The sequence below is a fragment of the Henckelia pumila genome, chromosome 2, assembly GCF_033568475.1.
Source record: "Henckelia pumila isolate YLH828 chromosome 2, ASM3356847v2, whole genome shotgun sequence".
Taxonomy (NCBI): Eukaryota; Viridiplantae; Streptophyta; class Magnoliopsida; order Lamiales; family Gesneriaceae; genus Henckelia; species Henckelia pumila.
This window is the reverse complement of record NC_133121.1, coordinates 68,619,037-68,629,632: the sequence shown is the minus strand read 5'-3', so window position 1 is coordinate 68,629,632 and position 10,596 is coordinate 68,619,037.

Genomic DNA, 10,596 nt, shown 5'->3' with positions numbered 1-10,596 from the left:
GAATGCTACATCCGGTCTGGTAGATATCATCACATACATGATACTACCTATGGCTGACGCATATGGTACATGTGTCATTTTCTCTATCTCTTCATCCGTCTTAGGACACATAGACTTGGATAGAGAAACTCCATGACACATGGGTAGATGTCCTCTCTTGGACCCATCCATTGAAAACCGTTTCAATATGGTGTCGCTGTAGGTTGATTGAGTGAGTCCTATCATTCTCTTAGATCTATCTCTATAGATCTGTATCCCTAGAATATAGGATGCCTCACCCAAATCCTTCATCGAGAATCTACCTGATAACCATATCTTTGTTGACTGCAACATCCCTACGTCATTCCCAATGAGTAGGATGTCATCAACATAAAGTACTAAGAATGTCACAGCATCCTTAACTACTTTCTTGTACACGCATGGTTCCTCCAGGTTCTTGATGAAACCAAAATCCTTTATTGTTTCATCAAATTTCTGGTTCCAACTTCTTGATGCTTGTTTTAGACCATAAATTGATCTCTGAAGCTTGCATACCTTATGCTCGCTTCCCATGGATGTGTACCCCTCAGGCTGCTTCATATAGATTTCTTCCTTAATGTCTCCATTAAGAAAAGCAGTCTTCACATCCATTTGCCATATCTTATAGTCATACCAAGCAGCTATGGCAATAAGGATTCTTATGGACTTGAACATTGCAACTGGTGAAAAAGTTTCATCATAGTCAACTCCTTGTCTTTGAGTATAACCTTTCGCCACCAATCGCGCCTTGTAGGTCAATACCTTACCATCAGGCCCAAGCTTTCTCTTGTAGATCCATTTACACCCTATTGGAACAATTCCATCGGGAGGATCTACTAAAGACCAAACTTGGTTTGTATGCATCGAATCTATTTCTGACTGCATAGCTTCAAGCCATAAATTTGAATCCGCATCAGAAATTGCTTCCTTGAAGTTTCTTGGATCACATCCAACATCGGGTTCATCTTGATCCCCTTCAAGAAAAAGACCATATCGAATAGGAGGTCTAGAAGTCCTCTCGGATCTTCTAGGTACAGGCGTGTCTATCAATGGTTCCTGAGGTGTAGGATCGTTATTTTGTATTTCGGGTTCTTCTCGAATTTCTTCGAGTTCCATCATCTCGCCTTTCTTATCCAATAAGAACTCCTTCTCCAAGAAGGTGGCATTCCTTGAAACAAACACCTTTGTTTCAGCAGGATAATAGAAATAATATCCTATTGAATTCTTTGGATACCCTACAAAATAACATAAGCTGGATCGACTATCCAACTTATCTCCCACTGTCCGCTTCACGTAAGCAGGACATCCCCAAAACCTCAAGTACGAATACTTAGGAGCTTTGCCATTCCATAACTCGTATGGTGTTTTGTCCACTGCTTTAGTGTGGACGTTGTTCAACAACAATATCGCCGTTTCAAGCGCATAGCCCCAAAACGAAGGTGGAAGCTCAGTGAAGCTCATCATGGACCGAACCATGTCCAACAAAGTTCGATTACGACGCTCTGATACACCATTAAGCTGTGGTGTCATAGGAGGAGTCCACTGAGAGAGAATCTCATTCTCTTTTAGATAGTCCAAAAACTCGGTACTTAAGTATTCTCCACCTCGATCCGATCGAAGTGCTTTAATACTTTTACCTAGCTTGTTTTCTACTTCAGCCTTGAATTCTTTGAACTTTTCAAATGCTTCAGACTTATATTTCATTAAATATAAATACCCATACCTCGAATAATCATCAGTAAAGGTAATGAAGTAGGTGTGGCCATATTGAGTACCAACTCTAAATGGACCACAAACATCTGTATGGATCAAATCCAACAGATTTTGACTACGCTTAGGTTTCCTCTTAAAAGGAGATTTAGTCATTTTTCCTTTTAGGCAGGATTCACAAGTAGGTAGAGAGTTAATATCAGACATATCAAACATGCCCTCTCCCACTAGCTTGTTCATCCTCCTTGAGGAAATATGACCTAGCCTAGCGTGCCAAAGGTTTGCCGGGTTTTGGCTATCGTTTTTCCTTTTGTTTGTTGTTGCCGGTTTATCAACATAATTTATTGGAACGTCTTTTAGTTTTAAGTTATATAGATCATTTTCAAGTTGTCCATTTCCAATCAAACATTCATTCTTGTAAATATTGCAAATCCCATTCACAAAATTGCAAGAATAACCATCTCTATCAAGCATAGAAACAGAAATAATGTTTTTAATCAAATCCGGAACAAATAAAACATCTCTCAAAAGTAACTTAAAACCGTTCTGCAAAATTAAATAAATATCTCCCACAGCTTTAGCTTCAACTCTGGAACCATTTCCGAGCCTCAGCTGGGTCTCACCCATTCTAAGCCTGCGACTTCTTGTCATCACCTGCAAATCATTGCAAATGTGAGATCCACATCCGGTATCCAATACCCAAGAAGTAGTATTAAGTGAAACATTTATTTCAATATAGAACATACCCTTCGCAGTTCGCAACTGCTCTAGATATTCCTTGCAGTTACGCTTCCAATGACCGGGCTTCTTGCAGTAATGGCAAACATCCTTGGACTTTTCCATGTTTGAAGCCTTTGTCTTGTACTTCTTCTCGGGTTCGATTTTCTTGGGTGGGGCAGAACGTTTCTTACCCTTCGTACTTGGCCCCTTCTTAGCAGAAGAAGAGGAGCCCACCAAGAAAGCCGGTTTATCCTTCTTTAAAGTGGATTCATATGTCACAAGCATATTGACCATCTCTTCAAGGGAGGCCTCTATCTTGTTCATATTGAAATTCACCACAAATCCGTCAAACGAAGAAGGAAGAGATAGAAGTAGTAAGTCCACGTTGAGTTCATGCTCCAACACCAAATCAAGGGTTACCAACTTCTGTATGAGCCAAATCACTCGTACCCCATGATCACGGACCGAAGTCCCTTCACGCATGCGACACGTCATTAGCTCCTTTACAGTAGCGAACCTTTCAGCCCTTGATTGAGCCCCAAAAAGTTCCTTGAGTTGTACGTGAATGTCAGTAGCATTCACGGTGTCCTCAAATTGCCTCTGGAGTTCATCAGACATCGAGGATTGCATATAGCATTTGGCCTTGATATCATGGTCCCACCATGTATCAAGTTTGGCTAACTCTTCCGGACTTATGTCAGCTGGTGCTTCCTTCGGAGGAGATTTTTCTAACACGTAGAGCATCTTCTCCGAAGTCAAGACAATCTTCAACTTACGGAACCATTCCGTATAGTTTGCGCCAGTCAATTTATTTTGTTCGAGGATCGATAAAAGTGGATTACGCGAATTCATCTTTATGAAATACTGAAAAGAAACAGAAAAATATCAGTGATTGTTTAAGTAATTTACTAAGACATAAAATAGGCGAAATTTATTTTATGAATCTCACTCCCACTATTTTAACGATTTCACTACCCTCTAGTGAAAACGGGAAACTGTTTTCCTTAGTGAGAACATGGAGTCCAATTGACAAACTATGGTCCCGAATAATATCAGCCAACCATAATTTTCAAAAGGTAGAGCCCAATTGCTTCTAAAGCAACCTCCATGTTTTTACCTCATGTCCAATAAGGGCCCAATAATATGACGCCGTTTATTGTGACATGTCAAGATGACCCATCAATATTAAGTTGTGATGGACGGTCGCCCTGTGGATCCCCCAATAATATGAGCCGATCCCATGGGAGTTCCACCCAACTTACAACATGTGTCGATCCAATGTACAGCTTTTCGACGAACGGGCCCCCCCCAATAATATGAGCCGGACCGTATCCGTGGGTAGCATCTCATACATTGATCGTTGATGGAAGGTAGGAACATTTAAACAAATTTAAATTTCCTTTATTTATCTTGATATAGATTTTAAATCATATTTAAAATGAGGGATTTTAATTTTGAAAATTTGTCTCATCATTTTTAAAATTTTGTATGCTTGCCGGATTCACACAATTTTGTCTAAAACATGCATACAACAATAATATCACATATTATATAGGATGATCGATTCCATTTCTAATCGACCCGTGGTTGCCAATCACGAGTCTTAGTCCAATCCTAGGTTATATGCAGTATGCAATGCAATCCTATTACATTGTGCTTCCAATTTACATTTCTTCTGTCTTTATTGTCTGCTGGGCCCACCTCCGTTTTCAAATCTTCATCTCCCACTAAATCTTATGTATTTACAATAAATAACAATGACAAGTAGGGGATACATTTTTAAGGGGTGGGAACGGGCCATAAACCAAGCCCACTTTTATTACATATGACAATTCATATTGGGCCATAAACCAGGCCCATTAATAAATCCAACAACAATAAAAATAAATGTAAATTCCTAACATACACCTACAAAATTGGTCATGGCAATCGATCATCCTTATCCAATAACATTTAATTCAAAATTAATTTATTGGATAACATGCAATGGCAATTTAAATTTAAAAGGATAAAATCATATTCCATATGTAAAATCTTATTTTACATACAAAATCATATTTTATCTTTTTATCAAATAAAATCATATTTTATCTATAAAATCCAATTTTATACATAAAATCATATTTTACTCAATATATCCATAAGATCATATCTTATCATCAATTGTACCAAAAATAATTAATTTCAAAATTCAATTTAACGGATAAAATATTTAAATTTTTCAAAAATTCAAATTTATCCAAAAATCAATTTTAAAATTTTCGGACTCGAACAATTCGATCCGACGCCTCGTGGACCAATCAAAAACAATTTTCGATCGGACCAAAAATAGAATTTTAACATATTAAAATTTAATTTAAAATTAAAAATTAATTTTTTTTCTGCGGGCCGCCCGGGACATTCCTGGGCTGCCCGCGCCCCCTAGGGCTCGGGCCGGGCAGCCCGGCTGCCCCTAGGGCGCTGCCCTGGGCAGCGACGATCGCTGCCCCCCCCCCCCGGGCAGCGATCCAATCGCTGCCCGGGTTTTTGCCCGAATTTTTTTTTTTATTTTTAAATATTTATTTTGTTTAAAAAACCGAGGCTTAAAAATTTTTTTGTACAATCGATTAATTTAATCGCTTGATCTGAGCAACATGTCTCTGATACCACTGTTGGAGAACGCGGCGATCAGATCAATCAGGATTGATACCCGGTGCAGCGGAAGTTTAAAAATTTTATATGGAACAATTCCATAGTGGGTATCAAAACCTTACGATTAAATTGTGTGTGTAAAAATTAAATAACAATTATAAATTTTTACCTTCAATCTCGAATCGAGATTTTGGACACCAACAGATTGCTCTGCTCTTGTTGTATATCCCTGAAACTGATGGACGAACTGTTCTTCAATCAGGTCCACGAACGGATATTTAATCCCTCTGATAGATTGCACTAGAAAATCTATCAGAAGTTTCTACGAAGAGATTAACGAATTTGATCCGTTAAACCAGACTGTAATTCAAAATTCACAGACTGGATTTTACCGAGCAGAGGGGAAAAGGGGGCAGCCACTTCAGAGGAAAAATACTAGGGTTTTTCGAAAATTTTGTGACCTGTTGTGTGTAATTTCTGTACTGCAATAACTTATTTATAATGTAGGCCGCTAACAGCTTAGGGCCCATTAGTCATAAGTTCAAGCCCGATAAGCAAAGCCCGCATGTTCAGAAATTAATATAAAATTCATCATGACTCCGATTGATAAACCGATTTCACCAATGTGCACAGAAACCATTTCTGCACCTTTTAAAGTCAAGATAAATTTTTCTGAATCCGAATTCAGTGGTTTCCAAAAATGCCCATCCCTATGTCATTTTAGGAAATCTCACTCCTCTAATCATAATTAAGAAGTCCAACTTCTTTGTTCATTAAATTTAACTCTTTAAATTTAACTATCTCAACGGGGATTAAAAATCCATTACTCTGTGTGACCCTCAATGGTTCAGGGATACAGCTAGCCGTGGGCTCACAACTCCTTGTGACTCGGAACAACAATTTCCGACTTGCCCATCGAATCATGGTAAGAGCGCCTAGCAACATCGCCCCATGATTCCCTAGGTATCACTGATAGTGCCTGCAAGAACCAATAGATTTTGGTTAGCGTACAGTACGGTCCCTTCATCCATATAACCCGATCGAATCAACAACCATTGGTATATCGAGAGTCGTTCGAGATTCGATAACTATGCAATACATCTTGAAGATCAAATAGTGACATCGCATGTGTTACTAAGAAACCATTTCTTAAAACACATCATGTACTCTGGCCAGAGATTCGTCACACTAATATCTCCTCAGATCTCATAGGATATCCACACTCGCAAGTATGTGGTGAATCCTTGACAACAAAGCATCGACTCCTATATGTGTTGTAACTGTACCCAATCCCAACACCTGATGACCCCAATAGAGTCGGTAAACGAGTCAAAGCACAGTACTAGCATATAGAGTCTCAATGATGTTTCAAGTAATAAGGACTAATGGTGTACAACCAAAATTGCGGACTTTATCCACTCGATAAGTGATAACCACTTGGAAAGTCCGGATAGGGTAGTTCGATCATTCATCGTATGAATATCCATTTGCATGCTTCGAACATCTCTATGTTCCTTACCAATGAAACGTGGTACTCTGCATCGCAAATGCTAGTCTCAAACTCGAGCGATACTTATCCTTATTATCGGACGGCTCAATCGACTAGGAACAGTTTAGAATACACAGTGACTATAAGATGTGTTTCATGATAGACATCTCCATGTTCTACCACATCTTACATACACTATAGTATATTCAAGGTCTTTATCAAAACAACAATAGTATATCTCAATATAACAATATGAATAAAGATAAAGTCATTGCCATTAATAAAAGTGTAAATTATATTAAACAAAAGATTGTTTATACAAAGAGTCATCAAAGCCCTTAGCCACAAGTTGGCTCACCGGGCACCCACTCTTTCACTGAATACACTGTATGAGCTGTGAATAACCGCTATCTATTCAAATCTGTGAAGAAGATAGAGATATGATGAAATTACAGGAATGATTAAAATCTATTGTCAAGATTAAGACTTTAGATTTATTCGACAGATGTGGCATCGATTGATTGATTGATGTTCTGAGAGTTGGTTATATGTGATTACATTATACCATTGTTTGATTGATGGATTATCTGACTTGATTTTCCAGATTTTGAGATTATTCTCAGAACTTTAATACCTGATTTGGTATTATTTGTCTTGATGTGTTGCCACTTAATGATTACAATTCCTGTAACAGCTAATGAGTCAATTTTGAGATAATGTTATGATGATATGATTAAAGAAAATCCGATTTCTTTGTGTTGAAATGCTACTATTGAAGTATATAATATCAGATCAACCATGATTTGTCGATATCAGATCAGATTTGATTTGAGGAACACAAGGATGATGAAGATGAATCTGTACGAAGAAAAAACAGAAAAGAAGAATCAGAGTAAGTAATTGAATGATAGATATAACTTTTTGAAGCTGAAACTGACTCGTTAAGCGTAAAATTTATTTCTGAACATCATTCGATTCAGAATTGAGAAAGAACAAAGTTGAGATACAGATTCAGAATATGAATGTGAATACTGATTTTGAAGCGATGAATAGAATAACAGTGTAGACTTGATATATCTTCTATGCGGAGCATAGAATGATATCGAGAAAGAAACAAGTCGTTACTGAAGTTGAATTTCACTGACTGAGATATCAGATGGAATTGATGATTCGATTGAATGATTTAATCTTTTCAGTTTGATATGATGGATCTGATTTGTTTCACGTATCTATGTGAAAGAAGTATCAATCGATTTTTCTTCCTACGTGCGTTAATCCGATGAGATAGATATTGAAAAGATTCTGAGTTAAGTCGATTATTTGACAGATCCTTGATTGAGGAAAGAAACCACTCAGAAAGAATTCTTATCGGTTAATTAAAATACACGAAAATATAAACAGATTCGTAGAAATAATCTAATAAGAAATGAAGAGATGAGATACGAAGATTAGAATTGAATGATTGAAGTAAGAATAACGTCAGATAATCATTCTGTCTATCAGACTTGATATTTGGATTGACTACGATTTCGAGGACGAAATCATTTCTTAGAGGGGAGGAATTGTAAGGCCCGAAAATATTAAATTATTAATTATTGGATTTGAGAATTAAATTCCATATTATGGGCTAATATTGATTTGAGAAGTTATGGACATGATAGATTTAATTTTCGAGCCGAAAATATTTAATTTGAGAATTTACGGATTTTGAGAATTAAATTCCGAGAATTCTTAAATTAAAAGAATAAATATTTAATTTGAATATTTATGGGATTTAAGATTAAATTCCATGTTTCGGGAATTAAAGAATATTAATTTTGAAGATACAACCCGATTAGGGACTGATTTGCAAATATCGAAGTTGCAAGGGCTAAAGTGCAAAAGGCCAAGATTATTTAATTAATCCGAATTTATTTAATTTTAATCCGAGTATATTTAATTTGAGAATATTTAGAGTTTTGATTTTAATTCTAATATTCTTAAATTATTTTGGAATGAAATTGAATTAAAAAGAAGGCCGAGGACTGAATTGCAATTAATGAAGACTTGAGGGACTAAATTGCAATTTATGCAATACATATCTGATTTTAATTTGATTATCAGCTTGCAACGTGTATCTTGGACATGAATTCAGAAAAGTGAAGAAATGAATAGAGGATCCGAAGCTTTTCCTTTTTCCTTTGAATTCGATTTGTTCAAATCGCCGTAACTTTTGATCCGATTGTCCGATTTTGATTCCGAAAAGTGTTCTGGAATCCTTGCGACGAGGCCTTCAATATGATGTAAGTATTTAATCATCTTGGCATGTTTTGAAGAACGAAATTTGGTAGAGATCAGTACTTTGGTATATGATTATGTTCTTGACGTGTTGTATTGTTTATTTTCGAAACCAGATCGAATATGGATTAAGAAATGAATTTGTTATGATATCCAGCTTGTATTTGATATACTTAGTTGCTGTTATGAGGATTAGAATGACGTATTAATGATTTGGAATGGACGTATGAATTGGATTGAAGTTAAAGAAGTTAGCTTCGAAGTCGATATTAAGTCGATTGCCGATTTTGAATCGCTACGCCGCCGGTTGATGTTTTGACATCGTTTTGATAGCCTATAACTGAGTTGAGATAGTTGTTTAGATGTTATGAATGTTATGGCATTTTTATTTCTTGATTTCAGTTGAGTTTCGAAGGCTAACGATTCACGACTTCGAGTTGTACCGAATAAGAAGAAGTTGAAGTTTGAAATGATGTTGATTGAATCTATATTGATGATTTTGATTCAATTCTGAAATGATTGAATAGAATGAAGTTTGATATGCATGTTTTGATGATATGTTTCAGAGTTTAATGGGAGACTATTGACTCAAGAACCTCAACTTGAAACCGAAGAAGAAGTGATCAAGATTGAAGTGAATTTGATTAAAGATTGATTTATGTTTGAATGATCAGATTCTTGTAGGAGTTGATGTACTTCCTATCCAGATGTTGAACATGACAAACTCGAGAATGAAAGGTATAAGATGACATCGAGAGTCAGGGATTCGATACTCGAGAATGATGATTCTTGAGTTATCCCAAACAAATCACATACTTGTTTAAATACTTGTTCTTGAAGTAGAACTTATGTTATTGTCGATCCATCACAGGTAGTGGATCTTTATTGCTTTTGATATGATTGTATATTGAATTGATTCTATGCCAAGGTTGCGGTTAACCTTATTTTCTAGACCGGAATGACTACGATAGATGGATATCCATGTCAAGATTGGTTACGAATCTTGATGGCAATGAAGTGATAAGAATCAATTCTTGAGATAAGCGAGCTATATAAATTGAAGTCTTGATTTGAAGTTTGAGTTGATATATGCGTTATTTTAGCTCTATTCTTGAATTGACATGTTTAGAGTTGATATGAATTTTATTTAACGCATTTATATGTCGATTATACTGAGAATGATTTCTCACCAGAGTTTATCCGGCTGTTGTCTTGTTTTGTATGTGTGCATGGCAACAGAGAGGGCAGGAGCTGATCAGCGACATTATTGACAGCTGAGAGAGAGAGTCTAGCACGTGAGGACTCGGGTTGTAGATGAAGTTTTGAGATCTAGAAGCATCAAACCTTAGAACTTGTTGGTTTTGAAATGCATGTATGAACTTGAGATAGTTTATGTCGTTTATCGTTATTTAGAGACTTGTTCGATGTAACAAATGCATGTTTAGATGCTTGAGATCTTGTTTATGTTTATATGCATGATTTGGATTTTATATATCATGTTTTAGAGCAGATTTTTCTGCCCAGGATCCGCCCGAGCGGCAGAAAATTACAGCCCGGGAGCACCCGGGGCTCAGCCTACTGTTTTGGAAAAAAACAGGGGTGCCCGGGCGGCTGTTTTTAACCACCCGGGAGCACCCCCCCTTTGAAAAAAAAAATTTGTTTGATCCTTTTTCTTTCCTTATTAGATTAATGATGCTTATTCATTAATTGTCCCTTAAGATTTGAGATTAGCAACCCGAGGTCCCCACAAT